Source organism: Sinohyriopsis cumingii, unplaced genomic scaffold (genome assembly GCF_028554795.1).
Source record: "Sinohyriopsis cumingii isolate HCF-2022 unplaced genomic scaffold, ASM2855479v2 utg003514l, whole genome shotgun sequence".
NCBI lineage: Eukaryota > Metazoa > Mollusca > Bivalvia > Unionida > Unionidae > Sinohyriopsis > Sinohyriopsis cumingii.
In genome coordinates this window covers 2,295-29,372 of record NW_028316513.1, presented here as the reverse complement: position 1 = coordinate 29,372, position 27,078 = coordinate 2,295, and the positions used below count along the sequence as shown (strand labels likewise).

Genomic DNA, 27,078 nt, shown 5'->3' with positions numbered 1-27,078 from the left:
TAATTTCCATCCTTGTTTACAAGTTTTGGGGATGAGAATTTCACATTTAGCTGATGATATAGGATTTATTGGTACTTATAGTTGATTTTTATGACCACATTTGGCTGTATTCACTTGCAATATCCAAAATTGTTATTTCCCTCATGAATAAGAATGCTTATAGTAACACATTCTAATTTAGTATATTGTCACTTGACTTTCCTGTATACTGGTATGTAATAATGTTTACACCAATGATCAAACCTCACCGCCCCAACATTGCCTTAAACTTTATGATACATAGTCTACCTGATTAGTTATTTAACTTGTAAATGGCTAAATGTGCTTCTAGAAACCTCATATACTTTTAGGATGAATTTAACACTTTAATACATGGCCATTGCTTCACATTTTGAGTGTCACTCTGTCAAGTTTAATATTTTCCCCCATGCTTGCAACCTTAATGTTAATTTGAAATCACCATATCTAACACATTTTAACTTCATTTACATAGATCTTACTGTTTTCTAGAATTAAGTGAAACATATTGTATCTTTTCAGGTCTAGCCTGGTATCTGGAACAAAGTGTTAGAGTTGGATTAGCTTGGAAGCTCTCCTGAGTAGTCTGGTGGTAATAGCATGGTTTCATAAGGGCATGTGCAGTGTACTGCCATAAGGTGACCAAGATTAGTTCATATCACCACACTGATACATGGCACCTCAAAGACATGGCTTAGGTTTTCATGAGAGAGATCAGCACCATTTTTCAGTAAGGTAGAACCTCCCTAGAAACTATTTTCCTATCCCATTGCCACCTTTTGTTGTTATCGACATTGAAATGGAATGCATTTTTGCTATAAAACATGGTAGTGGTCCCATTAGAACTTTAAATCTGAATGTGCTATTAGTTATGGAAACAACTGCCTAAGTACCTGACACAATAAATGTGGAACATAGCACCTGTCAGTGTTTCTTTAGTGTGTACACCTATATGCATCTGGACAGGCATATTGCGGTTTGCTGCCAAAATCACTATGAGCTATGATGCTTCACTACCCTGGGGAAAATGTTATCAGTTATACAGACCCAAACTACCATTTGTTTTAAATATCATTCATTAGTCAACTTTTCTGTCTAAAATTTGTCAAACTGTGTTTTAAAACTTGTATGAAAATTTAAGTTTTCAATAAAATTTAGTTTTTAAAATTTAAATGTTTATTTAATTTGCCATTAAAACTGAATTTATCAACATTTGTAATTTTCAAACATATTTTCAGACAGGGCTTATCTTGTATCACAATTAGGTTTTTACTGCATTGAAAATTCCTATAATTAAGGAAGATATAGCAAATTTAGTTTTGGTTTCTCAAGAGCACTTGGACCAGAACTTGCACCCTGTGGAACACCAGCACTACATACTTTCTGACAGGTGTCACATGTTTTCCTTGCAAGGAAATTCAAAAAGACTTCATGTATAAAGTTGAAATAGGTATAGCATGCAAATATAAAAGTTTGACTAAAATTGGTGTAAAACATGGAGCCTGTCAGGAATTACATCACAATTAATACTTCCAGTTCAGTACCCACGAATGTAGTTCTAGTCTATTTTTAGAACATTTTTTCCTCTCTCATTTTGATGGTGATAGAAGAGTTTTATTTATGCAGTTTTGGTAGGGATTTAAAGGTAACTGTTTATTCTTGATAATATGAGTTCAGGGTGTTGTTGTCTGTATGTATTTTGGCGACAGTGCACAGTGAGTAATAAGGCCTTGGTGATGATCCGGAAGTGAAATACGTGTTCTGGTTACATGCTGTTATGTTGAGAGTCAATGATCTAAAAAAGAGCAGGTCAACCTTTGACAAGAACTTCACCGTGAAGTCATCTTTGAAGGTATTTTAGATTAACATATGATTTGCATTGATTGTCACACAGTGGAAAGGTCAGTACTGAGAAACAAATGTAGAGAACATATAGTAAAATTAATTGTGTACTATGTCCTGTAAGGGCAGTATTTGAGCAAAGTTTAAATTGGTATAAATCTTTATTATTAAAGATAGACACATGAAATTTTAATATGTCATGTATATTGACTTTTAAAAGATAAGAATGAAATTAAAAGTAAAAAATTAATTTTTATTTTAAAAATTTTAATAAAATTTTAAAAAAATTAAAAAAAAATTAAAAAAACCCCTAAAATGCACATATATAATATTTTTGGGAATCATATTAAATGTTATCAGCATGTATGTATTCCTACACCATATAAAAGCTCCAATGTTGGATTTTTGTCACATTTTGTCAGAGAAAATATCTTTGTAGTCAAAATGAGACCTTCATTAAAAATACATGAAGACAAAAATTATAATTTGTATTGGCCATTCAGACTATTTATTAGGGGTCCAATCAGTTAATTTATGTGTTTATGATGGGGTCACTTCCTGAGTAACAAACATCTGCTTGTATAGCCTTCAGTAATTGTTTATAAACATAGTTATAGGGTATTTAGTGAGAGGACAGCGATGAAAACTTTATACTAGAACCTACTCAAGTTCTCTACTAAATCATTTTAAACTGTCTGAGAATGAAATACAGGTCAAAGGGATAAAATATGCTTCCCCCAGGTATATTTACCCTTGGATGTAAGAAAAAAGCAAAATGATGTAAGTTGAATACAAAATGCATTCCATTTTATTGTTCAGTTAGGTTAAGATATTGATTGGTGTAGTGCAGCATTGTGGCCTATATGATGTTATGGGAATTCTAATGATCCATCTTGATTTATGCATTATTAATTACTAATACTATTTGTTAATTGACACTCTAAAGATTACATAAGAAGCATTCAAACAAATTATTTGAATTTAACTTTGTACATGGTTACATATCCCACATGTACAAATATCCATCCATTTTAGAATGTTTGGGATCAAAAGTTCACATTCAGTACATCATATAGGCTGACATTTTACCTATAGTGAACCTGTAAAGCACATTTATGGCTATGTGCACTGAAAATATCCCAAAATGTTATTTTCATCATGAATATGCCTATGTATGGTAACATATTTCAATTTAGTACTTTGACAGAGTGCGGTATTGAAACATCAGCTGATATCTGATTCCATTCAATCAATGAGCTTAATAATTGGTAACCAACACTCTTCAAAATACCATATAAATGTTCAAATAGATAATTTGAATTATGTTTGCACATTTGATCTTAACAAGTACATTGTATATGTCCCACATATGCAAATTTCCATCCTTGTTTACAAGTTTTGGGGATGAGAATTTCACATTTAGCTGATGATATAGGATTTATTGGTACTTATAGTTGATTTTTATGACCACATTTGGCTGTATTCACTTGCAATATCCAAAATTGTTATTTCCCTCATGAATAAGAATGCTTATAGTAACACATTCTAATTTAGTATATTGTCACTTGACTTTCCTGTATACTGGTATGTAATAATGTTTACACCAATGATCAAACCTCACCGCCCCAACATTGCCTTAAACTTTATGATACATAGTCTACCTGATTAGTTATTTAACTTGTAAATGGCTAAATGTGCTTCTAGAAACCTCATATACTTTAGGATGAATTTAACACTTTAATACATGGCCATTGCTTCACATTTTTGAGTGTCACTCTGTCAAGTTTAATATTTTCCCCCATGCTTGCAACCTTAATGTTAATTTGAAATCACCATATCTAACACATTTTAACTTCATTTACATAGATCTTACTGTTTTCTAGAATTAAGTGAAACATATTGTATCTTTTCAGGTCTAGCCTGGTATCTGGAACAAAGTGTTAGAGTTGGATTAGCTTGGAAGCTCTCCTGAGTAGTCTGGTGGTAATAGCATGGTTTCATAAGGGCATGTGCAGTGTACTGCCATAAGTGACCAAGATTAGTTCATATCACCACACTGATACATGGCACCTCAAAGACATGGCTTAGGTTTTCATGAGAGAGATCAGCACCATTTTTCAGTAAGGTAGAACCTCCCTAGAAACTATTTTCCTATCCCATTGCCACCTTTTGTTGTTATCGACATTGAAATGGAATGCATTTTTGCTATAAAACATGGTAGTGGTCCCATTAGAACTTTAAATCTGAATGTGCTATTAGTTATGGAAACAACTGCCTAAGTACCTGACACAATAAATGTGGAACATAGCACCTGTCAGTGTTTCTTTAGTGTGTACACCTATATGCATCTGGACAGGCATATTGCGGTTTGCTGCCAAAATCACTATGAGCTATGATGCTTCACTACCCCTGGGGAAAATGTTATCAGTTATACAGACCCAAACTACCATTTGTTTTAAATATCATTCATTAGTCAACTTTTCTGTCTAAAATTTGTCAAACTGTGTTTTAAAACTGTATGAAAATTTAAGTTTTCAATAAAATTTAGTTTTTAAAATTTAAATGTTTATTTAATTTGCCATTAAAACTGAATTTATCAACATTTGTAATTTTCAAACATATTTTCAGACAGGGCTTATCTTGTATCACAATTAGGTTTTTACTGCATTGAAAAATTCCTATAATTAAGGAAGATATAGCAAATTTAGTTTTGGTTTCTCAAGAGCACTTGGACCAGAACTTGCACCCTGTGGAACACCAGCACTACATACTTTCTGACAGGTGTCACATGTTTTCCTTGCAAGGAAATTCAAAAAGACTTCATGTATAAAGTTGAAATAGGTATAGCATGCAAATATAAAAGTTTGACTAAAATTGGTGTAAAACATGGAGCCTGTCAGGAATTACATCACAATTAATACTTCCAGTTCAGTACCCACGAATGTAGTTCTAGTCTATTTTTAGAACATTTTTTCCTCTCTCATTTTGATGGTGATAGAAGAGTTTTATTTATGCAGTTTTGGTAGGGATTTAAAGGTAACTGTTTATTCTTGATAATATGAGTTCAGGGTGTTGTTGTCTGTATGTATTTTGGCGACAGTGCACAGTGAGTAATAAGGCCTTGGTGATGATCCGGAAGTGAAATACGTGTTCTGGTTACATGCTGTTATGTTGAGAGTCAATGATCTAAAAAAAGAGCAGGTCAACCTTTGACAAGAACTTCACCGTGAAGTCATCTTTGAAGGTATTTTAGATTAACATATGATTTGCATTGATTGTCACACAGTGGAAAGGTCAGTACTGAGAAACAAATGTAGAGAACATATAGTAAAATTAATTGTGTACTATGTCCTGTAAGGGCAGTATTTGAGCAAAGTTTAAATTGGTATAAAATCTTTATTATTAAAGATAGACACATGAAATTTTAATATGTCATGTATATTGACTTTTAAAAGATAAGAATGAAATTAAAAGTAAAAAATTAATTTTTATTTTAAAAATTTTAATAAAATTTTAAAAAAATTAAAAAAAAAATTAAAAAAACCCCTAAAAATGCACATATATAATATTTTTGGGAATCATATTAAATGTTATCAGCATGTATGTATTCCTACACCATATAAAAGCTCCAATGTTGGATTTTTGTCACATTTTGTCAGAGAAAATATCTTTGTAGTCAAAATGAGACCTTCATTAAAAATACATGAAGACAAAATTATAATTTGTATTGGCCATTCAGACTATTTATTAGGGGTCCAATCAGTTAATTTATGTGTTTATGATGGGGTCACTTCCTGAGTAACAAACATCTGCTTGTATAGCCTTCAGTAATTGTTTATAAACATAGTTATAGGGTATTTAGTGAGAGGACAGCGATGAAAACTTTATACTAGAACCTACTCAAGTTCTCTACTAAATCATTTTAAACTGTCTGAGAATGAAATACAGGTCAAAGGGATAAAATATGCTTCCCCCAGGTATATTTACCCTTGGATGTAAGAAAAAAGCAAAATGATGTAAGTTGAATACAAAATGCATTCCATTTTATTGTTCAGTTAGGTTAAGATATTGATTGGTGTAGTGCAGCATTGTGGCCTATATGATGTTATGGGAATTCTAATGATCCATCTTGATTTATGCATTATTAATTACTAATACTATTTGTTAATTGACACTCTAAAGATTACATAAGAAGCATTCAAACAAATTATTTGAATTTAACTTTGTACATGGTTACATATCCCACATGTACAAATATCCATCCATTTTAGAATGTTTGGGATCAAAAGTTCACATTCAGTACATCATATAGGCTGACATTTTACCTATAGTGAACCTGTAAAGCACATTTATGGCTATGTGCACTGAAAATATCCCAAAATGTTATTTTCATCATGAATATGCCTATGTATGGTAACATATTTCAATTTAGTACTTTGACAGAGTGCGGTATTGAAACATCAGCTGATATCTGATTCCATTCAATCAATGAGCTTAATAATTGGTAACCAACACTCTTCAAAATACCATATAAATGTTCAAATAGATAATTTGAATTATGTTTGCACATTTGATCTTAACAAGTACATTGTATATGTCCCACATATGCAAATTTCCATCCTTGTTTACAAGTTTTGGGGATGAGAATTTCACATTTAGCTGATGATATAGGATTTATTGGTACTTATAGTTGATTTTTATGACCACATTTGGCTGTATTCACTTGCAATATCCAAAATTGTTATTTCCCTCATGAATAAGAATGCTTATAGTAACACATTCTAATTTAGTATATTGTCACTTGACTTTCCTGTATACTGGTATGTAATAATGTTTACACCAATGATCAAACCTCACCGCCCCAACATTGCCTTAAACTTTATGATACATAGTCTACCTGATTAGTTATTTAACTTGTAAATGGCTAAATGTGCTTCTAGAAACCTCATATACTTTTAGGATGAATTTAACACTTTAATACATGGCCATTGCTTCACATTTTTGAGTGTCACTCTGTCAAGTTTAATATTTTCCCCCATGCTTGCAACCTTAATGTTAATTTGAAATCACCATATCTAACACATTTTAACTTCATTTACATAGATCTTACTGTTTTCTAGAATTAAGTGAAACATATTGTATCTTTTCAGGTCTAGCCTGGTATCTGGAACAAAGTGTTAGAGTTGGATTAGCTTGGAAGCTCTCCTGAGTAGTCTGGTGGTAATAGCATGGTTTCATAAGGGCATGTGCAGTGTACTGCCATAAGTGACCAAGATTAGTTCATATCACCACACTGATACATGGCACCTCAAAGACATGGCTTAGGTTTTCATGAGAGAGATCAGCACCATTTTTCAGTAAGGTAGAACCTCCCTAGAAACTATTTTCCTATCCCATTGCCACCTTTTGTTGTTATCGACATTGAAATGGAATGCATTTTTGCTATAAAACATGGTAGTGGTCCCATTAGAACTTTAAATCTGAATGTGCTATTAGTTATGGAAACAACTGCCTAAGTACCTGACACAATAAATGTGGAACATAGCACCTGTCAGTGTTTCTTTAGTGTGTACACCTATATGCATCTGGACAGGCATATTGCGGTTTGCTGCCAAAATCACTATGAGCTATGATGCTTCACTACCCCTGGGGAAAATGTTATCAGTTATACAGACCCAAACTACCATTTGTTTTAAATATCATTCATTAGTCAACTTTTCTGTCTAAAATTTGTCAAACTGTGTTTTAAAACTTGTATGAAAATTTAAGTTTTCAATAAAATTTAGTTTTTAAAATTTAAATGTTTATTTAATTTGCCATTAAAACTGAATTTATCAACATTTGTAATTTTCAAACATATTTTCAGACAGGGCTTATCTTGTATCACAATTAGGTTTTTACTGCATTGAAAAATTCCTATAATTAAGGAAGATATAGCAAATTTAGTTTTGGTTTCTCAAGAGCACTTGGACCAGAACTTGCACCCTGTGGAACACCAGCACTACATACTTTCTGACAGGTGTCACATGTTTTCCTTGCAAGGAAATTCAAAAAGACTTCATGTATAAAGTTGAAATAGGTATAGCATGCAAATATAAAAGTTTGACTAAAATTGGTGTAAAACATGGAGCCTGTCAGGAATTACATCACAATTAATACTTCCAGTTCAGTACCCACGAATGTAGTTCTAGTCTATTTTTAGAACATTTTTTCCTCTCTCATTTTGATGGTGATAGAAGAGTTTTATTTATGCAGTTTTGGTAGGGATTTAAAGGTAACTGTTTATTCTTGATAATATGAGTTCAGGGTGTTGTTGTCTGTATGTATTTTGGCGACAGTGCACAGTGAGTAATAAGGCCTTGGTGATGATCCGGAAGTGAAATACGTGTTCTGGTTACATGCTGTTATGTTGAGAGTCAATGATCTAAAAAAAGAGCAGGTCAACCTTTGACAAGAACTTCACCGTGAAGTCATCTTTGAAGGTATTTTAGATTAACATATGATTTGCATTGATTGTCACACAGTGGAAAGGTCAGTACTGAGAAACAAATGTAGAGAACATATAGTAAAATTAATTGTGTACTATGTCCTGTAAGGGCAGTATTTGAGCAAAGTTTAAATTGGTATAAAATCTTTATTATTAAAGATAGACACATGAAATTTTAATATGTCATGTATATTGACTTTTAAAAGATAAGAATGAAATTAAAAGTAAAAAATTAATTTTTATTTTAAAAATTTTAATAAAATTTTAAAAAAATTAAAAAAAAAATTAAAAAAACCCCTAAAATGCACATATATAATATTTTTGGGAATCATATTAAATGTTATCAGCATGTATGTATTCCTACACCATATAAAAGCTCCAATGTTGGATTTTTGTCACATTTTGTCAGAGAAAATATCTTTGTAGTCAAAATGAGACCTTCATTAAAAATACATGAAGACAAAATTATAATTTGTATTGGCCATTCAGACTATTTATTAGGGGTCCAATCAGTTAATTTATGTGTTTATGATGGGGTCACTTCCTGAGTAACAAACATCTGCTTGTATAGCCTTCAGTAATTGTTTATAAACATAGTTATAGGGTATTTAGTGAGAGGACAGCGATGAAAACTTTATACTAGAACCTACTCAAGTTCTCTACTAAATCATTTTAAACTGTCTGAGAATGAAATACAGGTCAAAGGGATAAAATATGCTTCCCCCAGGTATATTTACCCTTGGATGTAAGAAAAAAGCAAAATGATGTAAGTTGAATACAAAATGCATTCCATTTTATTGTTCAGTTAGGTTAAGATATTGATTGGTGTAGTGCAGCATTGTGGCCTATATGATGTTATGGGAATTCTAATGATCCATCTTGATTTATGCATTATTAATTACTAATACTATTTGTTAATTGACACTCTAAAGATTACATAAGAAGCATTCAAACAAATTATTTGAATTTAACTTTGTACATGGTTACATATCCCACATGTACAAATATCCATCCATTTTAGAATGTTTGGGATCAAAAGTTCACATTCAGTACATCATATAGGCTGACATTTTACCTATAGTGAACCTGTAAAGCACATTTATGGCTATGTGCACTGAAAATATCCCAAAATGTTATTTTCATCATGAATATGCCTATGTATGGTAACATATTTCAATTTAGTACTTTGACAGAGTGCGGTATTGAAACATCAGCTGATATCTGATTCCATTCAATCAATGAGCTTAATAATTGGTAACCAACACTCTTCAAAATACCATATAAATGTTCAAATAGATAATTTGAATTATGTTTGCACATTTGATCTTAACAAGTACATTGTATATGTCCCACATATGCAAATTTCCATCCTTGTTTACAAGTTTTGGGGATGAGAATTTCACATTTAGCTGATGATATAGGATTTATTGGTACTTATAGTTGATTTTTATGACCACATTTGGCTGTATTCACTTGCAATATCCAAAATTGTTATTTCCCTCATGAATAAGAATGCTTATAGTAACACATTCTAATTTAGTATATTGTCACTTGACTTTCCTGTATACTGGTATGTAATAATGTTTACACCAATGATCAAACCTCACCGCCCCAACATTGCCTTAAACTTTATGATACATAGTCTACCTGATTAGTTATTTAACTTGTAAATGGCTAAATGTGCTTCTAGAAACCTCATATACTTTTAGGATGAATTTAACACTTTAATACATGGCCATTGCTTCACATTTTTTGAGTGTCACTCTGTCAAGTTTAATATTTTCCCCCATGCTTGCAACCTTAATGTTAATTTGAAATCACCATATCTAACACATTTTAACTTCATTTACATAGATCTTACTGTTTTCTAGAATTAAGTGAAACATATTGTATCTTTTCAGGTCTAGCCTGGTATCTGGAACAAAGTGTTAGAGTTGGATTAGCTTGGAAGCTCTCCTGAGTAGTCTGGTGGTAATAGCATGGTTTCATAAGGGCATGTGCAGTGTACTGCCATAAGTGACCAAGATTAGTTCATATCACCACACTGATACATGGCACCTCAAAGACATGGCTTAGGTTTTCATGAGAGAGATCAGCACCATTTTTCAGTAAGGTAGAACCTCCCTAGAAACTATTTTCCTATCCCATTGCCACCTTTTGTTGTTATCGACATTGAAATGGAATGCATTTTTGCTATAAAACATGGTAGTGGTCCCATTAGAACTTTAAATCTGAATGTGCTATTAGTTATGGAAACAACTGCCTAAGTACCTGACACAATAAATGTGGAACATAGCACCTGTCAGTGTTTCTTTAGTGTGTACACCTATATGCATCTGGACAGGCATATTGCGGTTTGCTGCCAAAATCACTATGAGCTATGATGCTTCACTACCCCTGGGGAAAATGTTATCAGTTATACAGACCCAAACTACCATTTGTTTTAAATATCATTCATTAGTCAACTTTTCTGTCTAAAATTTGTCAAACTGTGTTTTAAAACTTGTATGAAAATTTAAGTTTTCAATAAAATTTAGTTTTTAAAATTTAAATGTTTATTTAATTTGCCATTAAAACTGAATTTATCAACATTTGTAATTTTCAAACATATTTTCAGACAGGGCTTATCTTGTATCACAATTAGGTTTTTACTGCATTGAAAAATTCCTATAATTAAGGAAGATATAGCAAATTTAGTTTTGGTTTCTCAAGAGCACTTGGACCAGAACTTGCACCCTGTGGAACACCAGCACTACATACTTTCTGACAGGTGTCACATGTTTTCCTTGCAAGGAAATTCAAAAAGACTTCATGTATAAAGTTGAAATAGGTATAGCATGCAAATATAAAAGTTTGACTAAAATTGGTGTAAAACATGGAGCCTGTCAGGAATTACATCACAATTAATACTTCCAGTTCAGTACCCACGAATGTAGTTCTAGTCTATTTTTAGAACATTTTTTCCTCTCTCATTTTGATGGTGATAGAAGAGTTTTATTTATGCAGTTTTGGTAGGGATTTAAAGGTAACTGTTTATTCTTGATAATATGAGTTCAGGGTGTTGTTGTCTGTATGTATTTTGGCGACAGTGCACAGTGAGTAATAAGGCCTTGGTGATGATCCGGAAGTGAAATACGTGTTCTGGTTACATGCTGTTATGTTGAGAGTCAATGATCTAAAAAAAGAGCAGGTCAACCTTTGACAAGAACTTCACCGTGAAGTCATCTTTGAAGGTATTTTAGATTAACATATGATTTGCATTGATTGTCACACAGTGGAAAGGTCAGTACTGAGAAACAAATGTAGAGAACATATAGTAAAATTAATTGTGTACTATGTCCTGTAAGGGCAGTATTTGAGCAAAGTTTAAATTGGTATAAAATCTTTATTATTAAAGATAGACACATGAAATTTTAATATGTCATGTATATTGACTTTTAAAAGATAAGAATGAAATTAAAAGTAAAAAATTAATTTTTATTTTAAAAATTTTAATAAAATTTTAAAAAAATTAAAAAAAAAATTAAAAAAACCCCTAAAATGCACATATATAATATTTTTGGGAATCATATTAAATGTTATCAGCATGTATGTATTCCTACACCATATAAAAGCTCCAATGTTGGATTTTTGTCACATTTTGTCAGAGAAAATATCTTTGTAGTCAAAATGAGACCTTCATTAAAAATACATGAAGACAAAATTATAATTTGTATTGGCCATTCAGACTATTTATTAGGGGTCCAATCAGTTAATTTATGTGTTTATGATGGGGTCACTTCCTGAGTAACAAACATCTGCTTGTATAGCCTTCAGTAATTGTTTATAAACATAGTTATAGGGTATTTAGTGAGAGGACAGCGATGAAAACTTTATACTAGAACCTACTCAAGTTCTCTACTAAATCATTTTAAACTGTCTGAGAATGAAATACAGGTCAAAGGGATAAAATATGCTTCCCCCAGGTATATTTACCCTTGGATGTAAGAAAAAAGCAAAATGATGTAAGTTGAATACAAAATGCATTCCATTTTATTGTTCAGTTAGGTTAAGATATTGATTGGTGTAGTGCAGCATTGTGGCCTATATGATGTTATGGGAATTCTAATGATCCATCTTGATTTATGCATTATTAATTACTAATACTATTTGTTAATTGACACTCTAAAGATTACATAAGAAGCATTCAAACAAATTATTTGAATTTAACTTTGTACATGGTTACATATCCCACATGTACACATATCCATCCATTTTAGAATGTTTGGGATCAAAAGTTCACATTCAGTACATCATATAGGCTGACATTTTACCTATAGTGAACCTGTAAAGCACATTTATGGCTATGTGCACTGAAAATATCCCAAAATGTTATTTTCATCATGAATATGCCTATGTATGGTAACATATTTCAATTTAGTACTTTGACAGAGTGCGGTATTGAAACATCAGCTGATATCTGATTCCATTCAATCAATGAGCTTAATAATTGGTAACCAACACTCTTCAAAATACCATATAAATGTTCAAATAGATAATTTGAATTATGTTTGCACATTTGATCTTAACAAGTACATTGTATATGTCCCACATATGCAAATTTCCATCCTTGTTTACAAGTTTTGGGGATGAGAATTTCACATTTAGCTGATGATATAGGATTTATTGGTACTTATAGTTGATTTTTATGACCACATTTGGCTGTATTCACTTGCAATATCCAAAATTGTTATTTCCCTCATGAATAAGAATGCTTATAGTAACACATTCTAATTTAGTATATTGTCACTTGACTTTCCTGTATACTGGTATGTAATAATGTTTACACCAATGATCAAACCTCACCGCCCCAACATTGCCTTAAACTTTATGATACATAGTCTACCTGATTAGTTATTTAACTTGTAAATGGCTAAATGTGCTTCTAGAAACCTCATATACTTTTAGGATGAATTTAACACTTTAATACATGGCCATTGCTTCACATTTTTGAGTGTCACTCTGTCAAGTTTAATATTTTCCCCCATGCTTGCAACCTTAATGTTAATTTGAAATCACCATATCTAACACATTTTAACTTCATTTACATAGATCTTACTGTTTTCTAGAATTAAGTGAAACATATTGTATCTTTTCAGGTCTAGCCTGGTATCTGGAACAAAGTGTTAGAGTTGGATTAGCTTGGAAGCTCTCCTGAGTAGTCTGGTGGTAATAGCATGGTTTCATAAGGGCATGTGCAGTGTACTGCCATAAGTGACCAAGATTAGTTCATATCACCACACTGATACATGGCACCTCAAAGACATGGCTTAGGTTTTCATGAGAGAGATCAGCACCATTTTTCAGTAAGGTAGAACCTCCCTAGAAACTATTTTCCTATCCCATTGCCACCTTTTGTTGTTATCGACATTGAAATGGAATGCATTTTTGCTATAAAACATGGTAGTGGTCCCATTAGAACTTTAAATCTGAATGTGCTATTAGTTATGGAAACAACTGCCTAAGTACCTGACACAATAAATGTGGAACATAGCACCTGTCAGTGTTTCTTTAGTGTGTACACCTATATGCATCTGGACAGGCATATTGCGGTTTGCTGCCAAAATCACTATGAGCTATGATGCTTCACTACCCCTGGGGAAAATGTTATCAGTTATACAGACCCAAACTACCATTTGTTTTAAATATCATTCATTAGTCAACTTTTCTGTCTAAAATTTGTCAAACTGTGTTTTAAAACTTGTATGAAAATTTAAGTTTTCAATAAAATTTAGTTTTTAAAATTTAAATGTTTATTTAATTTGCCATTAAAACTGAATTTATCAACATTTGTAATTTTCAAACATATTTTCAGACAGGGCTTATCTTGTATCACAATTAGGTTTTTACTGCATTGAAAAATTCCTATAATTAAGGAAGATATAGCAAATTTAGTTTTGGTTTCTCAAGAGCACTTGGACCAGAACTTGCACCCTGTGGAACACCAGCACTACATACTTTCTGACAGGTGTCACATGTTTTCCTTGCAAGGAAATTCAAAAAGACTTCATGTATAAAGTTGAAATAGGTATAGCATGCAAATATAAAAGTTTGACTAAAATTGGTGTAAAACATGGAGCCTGTCAGGAATTACATCACAATTAATACTTCCAGTTCAGTACCCACGAATGTAGTTCTAGTCTATTTTTAGAACATTTTTTCCTCTCTCATTTTGATGGTGATAGAAGAGTTTTATTTATGCAGTTTTGGTAGGGATTTAAAGGTAACTGTTTATTCTTGATAATATGAGTTCAGGGTGTTGTTGTCTGTATGTATTTTGGCGACAGTGCACAGTGAGTAATAAGGCCTTGGTGATGATCCGGAAGTGAAATACGTGTTCTGGTTACATGCTGTTATGTTGAGAGTCAATGATCTAAAAAAAGAGCAGGTCAACCTTTGACAAGAACTTCACCGTGAAGTCATCTTTGAAGGTATTTTAGATTAACATATGATTTGCATTGATTGTCACACAGTGGAAAGGTCAGTACTGAGAAACAAATGTAGAGAACATATAGTAAAATTAATTGTGTACTATGTCCTGTAAGGGCAGTATTTGAGCAAAGTTTAAATTGGTATAAAATCTTTATTATTAAAGATAGACACATGAAATTTTAATATGTCATGTATATTGACTTTTAAAAGATAAGAATGAAATTAAAAGTAAAAAATTAATTTTTATTTTAAAAATTTTAATAAAATTTTAAAAAAATTAAAAAAAAAATTAAAAAAACCCCTAAAATGCACATATATAATATTTTTGGGAATCATATTAAATGTTATCAGCATGTATGTATTCCTACACCATATAAAAGCTCCAATGTTGGATTTTTGTCACATTTTGTCAGAGAAAATATCTTTGTAGTCAAAATGAGACCTTCATTAAAAATACATGAAGACAAAATTATAATTTGTATTGGCCATTCAGACTATTTATTAGGGGTCCAATCAGTTAATTTATGTGTTTATGATGGGGTCACTTCCTGAGTAACAAACATCTGCTTGTATAGCCTTCAGTAATTGTTTATAAACATAGTTATAGGGTATTTAGTGAGAGGACAGCGATGAAAACTTTATACTAGAACCTACTCAAGTTCTCTACTAAATCATTTTAAACTGTCTGAGAATGAAATACAGGTCAAAGGGATAAAATATGCTTCCCCCAGGTATATTTACCCTTGGATGTAAGAAAAAAGCAAAATGATGTAAGTTGAATACAAAATGCATTCCATTTTATTGTTCAGTTAGGTTAAGATATTGATTGGTGTAGTGCAGCATTGTGGCCTATATGATGTTATGGGAATTCTAATGATCCATCTTGATTTATGCATTATTAATTACTAATACTATTTGTTAATTGACACTCTAAAGATTACATAAGAAGCATTCAAACAAATTATTTGAATTTAACTTTGTACATGGTTACATATCCCACATGTACAAATATCCATCCATTTTAGAATGTTTGGGATCAAAAGTTCACATTCAGTACATCATATAGGCTGACATTTTACCTATAGTGAACCTGTAAAGCACATTTATGGCTATGTGCACTGAAAATATCCCAAAATGTTATTTTCATCATGAATATGCCTATGTATGGTAACATATTTCAATTTAGTACTTTGACAGAGTGCGGTATTGAAACATCAGCTGATATCTGATTCCATTCAATCAATGAGCTTAATAATTGGTAACCAACACTCTTCAAAATACCATATAAATGTTCAAATAGATAATTTGAATTATGTTTGCACATTTGATCTTAACAAGTACATTGTATATGTCCCACATATGCAAATTTCCATCCTTGTTTACAAGTTTTGGGGATGAGAATTTCACATTTAGCTGATGATATAGGATTTATTGGTACTTATAGTTGATTTTTATGACCACATTTGGCTGTATTCACTTGCAATATCCAAAATTGTTATTTCCCTCATGAATAAGAATGCTTATAGTAACACATTCTAATTTAGTATATTGTCACTTGACTTTCCTGTATACTGGTATGTAATAATGTTTACACCAATGATCAAACCTCACCGCCCCAACATTGCCTTAAACTTTATGATACATAGTCTACCTGATTAGTTATTTAACTTGTAAATGGCTAAATGTGCTTCTAGAAACCTCATATACTTTTAGGATGAATTTAACACTTTAATACATGGCCATTGCTTCACATTTTTGAGTGTCACTCTGTCAAGTTTAATATTTTCCCCCATGCTTGCAACCTTAATGTTAATTTGAAATCACCATATCTAACACATTTTAACTTCATTTACATAGATCTTACTGTTTTCTAGAATTAAGTGAAACATATTGTATCTTTTCAGGTCTAGCCTGGTATCTGGAACAAAGTGTTAGAGTTGGATTAGCTTGGAAGCTCTCCTGAGTAGTCTGGTGGTAATAGCATGGTTTCATAAGGGCATGTGCAGTGTACTGCCATAAGTGACCAAGATTAGTTCATATCACCACACTGATACATGGCACCTCAAAGACATGGCTTAGGTTTTCATGAGAGAGATCAGCACCATTTTTCAGTAAGGTAGAACCTCCCTAGAAACTATTTTCCTATCCCATTGCCACCTTTTGTTGTTATCGACATTGAAATGGAATGCATTTTTGCTATAAAACATGGTAGTGGTCCCATTAGAACTTTAAATCTGAATGTGCTATTAGTTATGGAAACAACTGCCTAAGTACCTGACACAATAAATGTGGAACATAGCACCTGTCAGTGTTTCTTTAGTGTGTACACCTATATGCATCTGGACAGGCATATTGCGGTTTGCTGCCAAAATCACTATGAGCTATGATGCTTCACTACCCCTGGGGAAAATGTTATCAGTTATACAGACCCAAACTACCATTTGTTTTAAATATCATTCATTAGTCAACTTTTCTGTCTAAAATTTGTCAAACTGTGTTTTAAAACTTGTATGAAAATTTAAGTTTTCAATAAAATTTAGTTTTTAAAATTTAAATGTTTATTTAATTTGCCATTAAAACTGAATTTATCAACATTTGTAATTTTCAAACATATTTTCAGACAGGGCTTATCTTGTATCACAATTAGGTTTTTACTGCATTGAAAAATTCCTATAATTAAGGAAGATATAGCAAATTTAGTTTTGGTTTCTCAAGAGCACTTGGACCAGAACTTGCACCCTGTGGAACACCAGCACTACATACTTTCTGACAGGTGTCACATGTTTTCCTTGCAAGGAAATTCAAAAAGACTTCATGTATAAAGTTGAAATAGGTATAGCATGCAAATATAAAAGTTTGACTAAAATTGGTGTAAAACATGGAGCCTGTCAGGAATTACATCACAATTAATACTTCCAGTTCAGTACCCACGAATGTAGTTCTAGTCTATTTTTAGAACATTTTTTCCTCTCTCATTTTGATGGTGATAGAAGAGTTTTATTTATGCAGTTTTGGTAGGGATTTAAAGGTAACTGTTTATTCTTGATAATATGAGTTCAGGGTGTTGTTGTCTGTATGTATTTTGGCGACAGTGCACAGTGAGTAATAAGGCCTTGGTGATGATCCGGAAGTGAAATACGTGTTCTGGTTACATGCTGTTATGTTGAGAGTCAATGATCTAAAAAAAGAGCAGGTCAACCTTTGACAAGAACTTCACCGTGAAGTCATCTTTGAAGGTATTTTAGATTAACATATGATTTGCATTGATTGTCACACAGTGGAAAGGTCAGTACTGAGAAACAAATGTAGAGAACATATAGTAAAATTAATTGTGTACTATGTCCTGTAAGGGCAGTATTTGAGCAAAGTTTAAATTGGTATAAAATCTTTATTATTAAAGATAGACACATGAAATTTTAATATGTCATGTATATTGACTTTTAAAAGATAAGAATGAAATTAAAAGTAAAAAATTAATTTTTATTTTAAAAATTTTAATAAAATTTTAAAAAAATTAAAAAAAAAATTAAAAAAACCCCTAAAATGCACATATATAATATTTTTGGGAATCATATTAAATGTTATCAGCATGTATGTATTCCTACACCATATAAAAGCTCCAATGTTGGATTTTTGTCACATTTTGTCAGAGAAAATATCTTTGTAGTCAAAATGAGACCTTCATTAAAAATACATGAAGACAAAATTATAATTTGTATTGGCCATTCAGACTATTTATTAGGGGTCCAATCAGTTAATTTATGTGTTTATGATGGGGTCACTTCCTGAGTAACAAACATCTGCTTGTATAGCCTTCAGTAATTGTTTATAAACATAGTTATAGGGTATTTAGTGAGAGGACAGCGATGAAAACTTTATACTAGAACCTACTCAAGTTCTCTACTAAATCATTTTAAACTGTCTGAGAATGAAATACAGGTCAAAGGGATAAAATATGCTTCCCCCAGGTATATTTACCCTTGGATGTAAGAAAAAAGCAAAATGATGTAAGTTGAATACAAAATGCATTCCATTTTATTGTTCAGTTAGGTTAAGATATTGATTGGTGTAGTGCAGCATTGTGGCCTATATGATGTTATGGGAATTCTAATGATCCATCTTGATTTATGCATTATTAATTACTAATACTATTTGTTAATTGACACTCTAAAGATTACATAAGAAGCATTCAAACAAATTATTTGAATTTAACTTTGTACATGGTTACATATCCCACATGTACAAATATCCATCCATTTTAGAATGTTTGGGATCAAAAGTTCACATTCAGTACATCATATAGGCTGACATTTTACCTATAGTGAACCTGTAAAGCACATTTATGGCTATGTGCACTGAAAATATCCCAAAATGTTATTTTCATCATGAATATGCCTATGTATGGTAACATATTTCAATTTAGTACTTTGACAGAGTGCGGTATTGAAACATCAGCTGATATCTGATTCCATTCAATCAATGAGCTTAATAATTGGTAACCAACACTCTTCAAAATACCATATAAATGTTCAAATAGATAATTTGAATTATGTTTGCACATTTGATCTTAACAAGTACATTGTATATGTCCCACATATGCAAATTTCCATCCTTGTTTACAAGTTTTGGGGATGAGAATTTCACATTTAGCTGATGATATAGGATTTATTGGTACTTATAGTTGATTTTTATGACCACATTTGGCTGTATTCACTTGCAATATCCAAAATTGTTATTTCCCTCATGAATAAGAATGCTTATAGTAACACATTCTAATTTAGTATATTGTCACTTGACTTTCCTGTATACTGGTATGTAATAATGTTTACACCAATGATCAAACCTCACCGCCCCAACATTGCCTTAAACTTTATGATACATAGTCTACCTGATTAGTTATTTAACTTGTAAATGGCTAAATGTGCTTCTAGAAACCTCATATACTTTTAGGATGAATTTAACACTTTAATACATGGCCATTGCTTCACATTTTTGAGTGTCACTCTGTCAAGTTTAATATTTTCCCCCATGCTTGCAACCTTAATGTTAATTTGAAATCACCATATCTAACACATTTTAACTTCATTTACATAGATCTTACTGTTTTCTAGAATTAAGTGAAACATATTGTATCTTTTCAGGTCTAGCCTGGTATCTGGAACAAAGTGTTAGAGTTGGATTAGCTTGGAAGCTCTCCTGAGTAGTCTGGTGGTAATAGCATGGTTTCATAAGGGCATGTGCAGTGTACTGCCATAAGTGACCAAGATTAGTTCATATCACCACACTGATACATGGCACCTCAAAGACATGGCTTAGGTTTTCATGAGAGAGATCAGCACCATTTTTCAGTAAGGTAGAACCTCCCTAGAAACTATTTTCCTATCCCATTGCCACCTTTTGTTGTTATCGACATTGAAATGGAATGCATTTTTGCTATAAAACATGGTAGTGGTCCCATTAGAACTTTAAATCTGAATGTGCTATTAGTTATGGAAACAACTGCCTAAGTACCTGACACAATAAATGTGGAACATAGCACCTGTCAGTGTTTCTTTAGTGTGTACACCTATATGCATCTGGACAGGCATATTGCGGTTTGCTGCCAAAATCACTATGAGCTATGATGCTTCACTACCCCTGGGGAAAATGTTATCAGTTATACAGACCCAAACTACCATTTGTTTTAAATATCATTCATTAGTCAACTTTTCTGTCTAAAATTTGTCAAACTGTGTTTTAAAACTTGTATGAAAATTTAAGTTTTCAATAAAATTTAGTTTTTAAAATTTAAATGTTTATTTAATTTGCCATTAAAACTGAATTTATCAACATTTGTAATTTTCAAACATATTTTCAGACAGGGCTTATCTTGTATCACAATTAGGTTTTTACTGCATTGAAAAATTCCTATAATTAAGGAAGATATAGCAAATTTAGTTTTGGTTTCTCAAGAGCACTTGGACCAGAACTTGCACCCTGTGGAACACCAGCACTACATACTTTCTGACAGGTGTCACATGTTTTCCTTGCAAGGAAATTCAAAAAGACTTCATGTATAAAGTTGAAATAGGTATAGCATGCAAATATAAAAGTTTGACTAAAATTGGTGTAAAACATGGAGCCTGTCAGGAATTACATCACAATTAATACTTCCAGTTCAGTACCCACGAATGTAGTTCTAGTCTATTTTTAGAACATTTTTTCCTCTCTCATTTTGATGGTGATAGAAGAGTTTTATTTATGCAGTTTTGGTAGGGATTTAAAGGTAACTGTTTATTCTTGATAATATGAGTTCAGGGTGTTGTTGTCTGTATGTATTTTGGCGACAGTGCACAGTGAGTAATAAGGCCTTGGTGATGATCCGGAAGTGAAATACGTGTTCTGGTTACATGCTGTTATGTTGAGAGTCAATGATCTAAAAAAAGAGCAGGTCAACCTTTGACAAGAACTTCACCGTGAAGTCATCTTTGAAGGTATTTTAGATTAACATATGATTTGCATTGATTGTCACACAGTGGAAAGGTCAGTACTGAGAAACAAATGTAGAGAACATATAGTAAAATTAATTGTGTACTATGTCCTGTAAGGGCAGTATTTGAGCAAAGTTTAAATTGGTATAAAATCTTTATTATTAAAGATAGACACATGAAATTTTAATATGTCATGTATATTGACTTTTAAAAGATAAGAATGAAATTAAAAGTAAAAAATTAATTTTTATTTTAAAAATTTTAATAAAATTTTAAAAAAATTAAAAAAAAAATTAAAAAAACCCCTAAAATGCACATATATAATATTTTTGGGAATCATATTAAATGTTATCAGCATGTATGTATTCCTACACCATATAAAAGCTCCAATGTTGGATTTTTGTCACATTTTGTCAGAGAAAATATCTTTGTAGTCAAAATGAGACCTTCATTAAAAATACATGAAGACAAAATTATAATTTGTATTGGCCATTCAGACTATTTATTAGGGGTCCAATCAGTTAATTTATGTGTTTATGATGGGGTCACTTCCTGAGTAACAAACATCTGCTTGTATAGCCTTCAGTAATTGTTTATAAACATAGTTATAGGGTATTTAGTGAGAGGACAGCGATGAAAACTTTATACTAGAACCTACTCAAGTTCTCTACTAAATCATTTTAAACTGTCTGAGAATGAAATACAGGTCAAAGGGATAAAATATGCTTCCCCCAGGTATATTTACCCTTGGATGTAAGAAAAAAGCAAAATGATGTAAGTTGAATACAAAATGCATTCCATTTTATTGTTCAGTTAGGTTAAGATATTGATTGGTGTAGTGCAGCATTGTGGCCTATATGATGTTATGGGAATTCTAATGATCCATCTTGATTTATGCATTATTAATTACTAATACTATTTGTTAATTGACACTCTAAAGATTACATAAGAAGCATTCAAACAAATTATTTGAATTTAACTTTGTACATGGTTACATATCCCACATGTACAAATATCCATCCATTTTAGAATGTTTGGGATCAAAAGTTCACATTCAGTACATCATATAGGCTGACATTTTACCTATAGTGAACCTGTAAAGCACATTTATGGCTATGTGCACTGAAAATATCCCAAAATGTTATTTTCATCATGAATATGCCTATGTATGGTAACATATTTCAATTTAGTACTTTGACAGAGTGCGGTATTGAAACATCAGCTGATATCTGATTCCATTCAATCAATGAGCTTAATAATTGGTAACCAACACTCTTCAAAATACCATATAAATGTTCAAATAGATAATTTGAATTATGTTTGCACATTTGATCTTAACAAGTACATTGTATATGTCCCACATATGCAAATTTCCATCCTTGTTTACAAGTTTTGGGGATGAGAATTTCACATTTAGCTGATGATATAGGATTTATTGGTACTTATAGTTGATTTTTATGACCACATTTGGCTGTATTCACTTGCAATATCCAAAATTGTTATTTCCCTCATGAATAAGAATGCTTATAGTAACACATTCTAATTTAGTATATTGTCACTTGACTTTCCTGTATACTGGTATGTAATAATGTTTACACCAATGATCAAACCTCACCGCCCCAACATTGCCTTAAACTTTATGATACATAGTCTACCTGATTAGTTATTTAACTTGTAAATGGCTAAATGTGCTTCTAGAAACCTCATATACTTTTAGGATGAATTTAACACTTTAATACATGGCCATTGCTTCACATTTTTGAGTGTCACTCTGTCAAGTTTAATATTTTCCCCCATGCTTGCAACCTTAATGTTAATTTGAAATCACCATATCTAACACATTTTAACTTCATTTACATAGATCTTACTGTTTTCTAGAATTAAGTGAAACATATTGTATCTTTTCAGGTCTAGCCTGGTATCTGGAACAAAGTGTTAGAGTTGGATTAGCTTGGAAGCTCTCCTGAGTAGTCTGGTGGTAATAGCATGGTTTCATAAGGGCATGTGCAGTGTACTGCCATAAGTGACCAAGATTAGTTCATATCACCACACTGATACATGGCACCTCAAAGACATGGCTTAGGTTTTCATGAGAGAGATCAGCACCATTTTTCAGTAAGGTAGAACCTCCCTAGAAACTATTTTCCTATCCCATTGCCACCTTTTGTTGTTATCGACATTGAAATGGAATGCATTTTTGCTATAAAACATGGTAGTGGTCCCATTAGAACTTTAAATCTGAATGTGCTATTAGTTATGGAAACAACTGCCTAAGTACCTGACACAATAAATGTGGAACATAGCACCTGTCAGTGTTTCTTTAGTGTGTACACCTATATGCATCTGGACAGGCATATTGCGGTTTGCTGCCAAAATCACTATGAGCTATGATGCTTCACTACCCCTGGGGAAAATGTTATCAGTTATACAGACCCAAACTACCATTTGTTTTAAATATCATTCATTAGTCAACTTTTCTGTCTAAAATTTGTCAAACTGTGTTTTAAAACTTGTATGAAAATTTAAGTTTTCAATAAAATTTAGTTTTTAAAATTTAAATGTTTATTTAATTTGCCATTAAAACTGAATTTATCAACATTTGTAATTTTCAAACATATTTTCAGACAGGGCTTATCTTGTATCACAATTAGGTTTTTACTGCATTGAAAAATTCCTATAATTAAGGAAGATATAGCAAATTTAGTTTTGGTTTCTCAAGAGCACTTGGACCAGAACTTGCACCCTGTGGAACACCAGCACTACATACTTTCTGACAGGTGTCACATGTTTTCCTTGCAAGGAAATTCAAAAAGACTTCATGTATAAAGTTGAAATAGGTATAGCATGCAAATATAAAAGTTTGACTAAAATTGGTGTAAAACATGGAGCCTGTCAGGAATTACATCACAATTAATACTTCCAGTTCAGTACCCACGAATGTAGTTCTAGTCTATTTTTAGAACATTTTTTCCTCTCTCATTTTGATGGTGATAGAAGAGTTTTATTTATGCAGTTTTGGTAGGGATTTAAAGGTAACTGTTTATTCTTGATAATATGAGTTCAGGGTGTTGTTGTCTGTATGTATTTTGGCGACAGTGCACAGTGAGTAATAAGGCCTTGGTGATGATCCGGAAGTGAAATACGTGTTCTGGTTACATGCTGTTATGTTGAGAGTCAATGATCTAAAAAAAGAGCAGGTCAACCTTTGACAAGAACTTCACCGTGAAGTCATCTTTGAAGGTATTTTAGATTAACATATGATTTGCATTGATTGTCACACAGTGGAAAGGTCAGTACTGAGAAACAAATGTAGAGAACATATAGTAAAATTAATTGTGTACTATGTCCTGTAAGGGCAGTATTTGAGCAAAGTTTAAATTGGTATAAAATCTTTATTATTAAAGATAGACACATGAAATTTTAATATGTCATGTATATTGACTTTTAAAAGATAAGAATGAAATTAAAAGTAAAAAATTAATTTTTATTTTAAAAATTTTAATAAAATTTTAAAAAAATTAAAAAAAAAATTAAAAAAACCCCTAAAATGCACATATATAATATTTTTGGGAATCATATTAAATGTTATCAGCATGTATGTATTCCTACACCATATAAAAGCTCCAATGTTGGATTTTTGTCACATTTTGTCAGAGAAAATATCTTTGTAGTCAAAATGAGACCTTCATTAAAAATACATGAAGACAAAATTATAATTTGTATTGGCCATTCAGACTATTTATTAGGGGTCCAATCAGTTAATTTATGTGTTTATGATGGGGTCACTTCCTGAGTAACAAACATCTGCTTGTATAGCCTTCAGTAATTGTTTATAAACATAGTTATAGGGTATTTAGTGAGAGGACAGCGATGAAAACTTTATACTAGAACCTACTCAAGTTCTCTACTAAATCATTTTTAAACTGTCTGAGAATGAAATACAGGTCAAAGGGATAAAATATGCTTCCCCCAGGTATATTTACCCTTGGATGTAAGAAAAAAGCAAAATGATGTAAGTTGAATACAAAATGCATTCCATTTTATTGTTCAGTTAGGTTAAGATATTGATTGGTGTAGTGCAGCATTGTGGCCTATATGATGTTATGGGAATTCTAATGATCCATCTTGATTTATGCATTATTAATTACTAATACTATTTGTTAATTGACACTCTAAAGATTACATAAGAAGCATTCAAACAAATTATTTGAATTTAACTTTGTACATGGTTACATATCCCACATGTACAAATATCCATCCATTTTAGAATGTTTGGGATCAAAAGTTCACATTCAGTACATCATATAGGCTGACATTTTACCTATAGTGAACCTGTAAAGCACATTTATGGCTATGTGCACTGAAAATATCCCAAAATGTTATTTTCATCATGAATATGCCTATGTATGGTAACATATTTCAATTTAGTACTTTGACAGAGTGCGGTATTGAAACATCAGCTGATATCTGATTCCATTCAATCAATGAGCTTAATAATTGGTAACCAACACTCTTCAAAATACCATATAAATGTTCAAATAGATAATTTGAATTATGTTTGCACATTTGATCTTAACAAGTACATTGTATATGTCCCACATATGCAAATTTCCATCCTTGTTTACAAGTTTTGGGGATGAGAATTTCACATTTAGCTGATGATATAGGATTTATTGGTACTTATAGTTGATTTTTATGACCACATTTGGCTGTATTCACTTGCAATATCCAAAATTGTTATTTCCCTCATGAATAAGAATGCTTATAGTAACACATTCTAATTTAGTATATTGTCACTTGACTTTCCTGTATACTGGTATGTAATAATGTTTACACCAATGATCAAACCTCACCGCCCCAACATTGCCTTAAACTTTATGATACATAGTCTACCTGATTAGTTATTTAACTTGTAAATGGCTAAATGTGCTTCTAGAAACCTCATATACTTTTAGGATGAATTTAACACTTTAATACATGGCCATTGCTTCACATTTTTGAGTGTCACTCTGTCAAGTTTAATATTTTCCCCCATGCTTGCAACCTTAATGTTAATTTGAAATCACCATATCTAACACATTTTAACTTCATTTACATAGATCTTACTGTTTTCTAGAATTAAGTGAAACATATTGTATCTTTTCAGGTCTAGCCTGGTATCTGGAACAAAGTGTTAGAGTTGGATTAGCTTGGAAGCTCTCCTGAGTAGTCTGGTGGTAATAGCATGGTTTCATAAGGGCATGTGCAGTGTACTGCCATAAGTGACCAAGATTAGTTCATATCACCACACTGATACATGGCACCTCAAAGACATGGCTTAGGTTTTCATGAGAGAGATCAGCACCATTTTTCAGTAAGGTAGAACCTCCCTAGAAAACTATTTTCCTATCCCATTGCCACCTTTTGTTGTTATCGACATTGAAATGGAATGCATTTTTGCTATAAAACATGGTAGTGGTCCCATTAGAACTTTAAATCTGAATGTGCTATTAGTTATGGAAACAACTGCCTAAGTACCTGACACAATAAATGTGGAACATAGCACCTGTCAGTGTTTCTTTAGTGTGTACACCTATATGCATCTGGACAGGCATATTGCGGTTTGCTGCCAAAATCACTATGAGCTATGATGCTTCACTACCCCTGGGGAAAATGTTATCAGTTATACAGACCCAAACTACCATTTGTTTTAAATATCATTCATTAGTCAACTTTTCTGTCTAAAATTTGTCAAACTGTGTTTTTAAAACTTGTATGAAAATTAAGTTTTCAATAAAATTTAGTTTTTTA

General features: G+C 31.9%; 1 long non-coding RNA gene across 1 annotated transcript; it reads left to right on the top strand.

Annotated features, from left to right (window-relative positions):
- The first annotated feature begins 655 nt into the window (after window positions 1-655).
- Window positions 656-26,622, top strand: LOC149769611 (uncharacterized). Its single transcript, XR_016419116.1, has 9 exons — window positions 656-753; window positions 3,774-3,985; window positions 7,011-7,222; window positions 10,249-10,460; window positions 13,486-13,697; window positions 16,723-16,934; window positions 19,960-20,171; window positions 23,197-23,408; window positions 26,435-26,622. It is a non-coding gene; the product is annotated as an uncharacterized LOC149769611 (long non-coding RNA).
- Window positions 26,623-27,078: the final 456 nt, after the last annotated feature.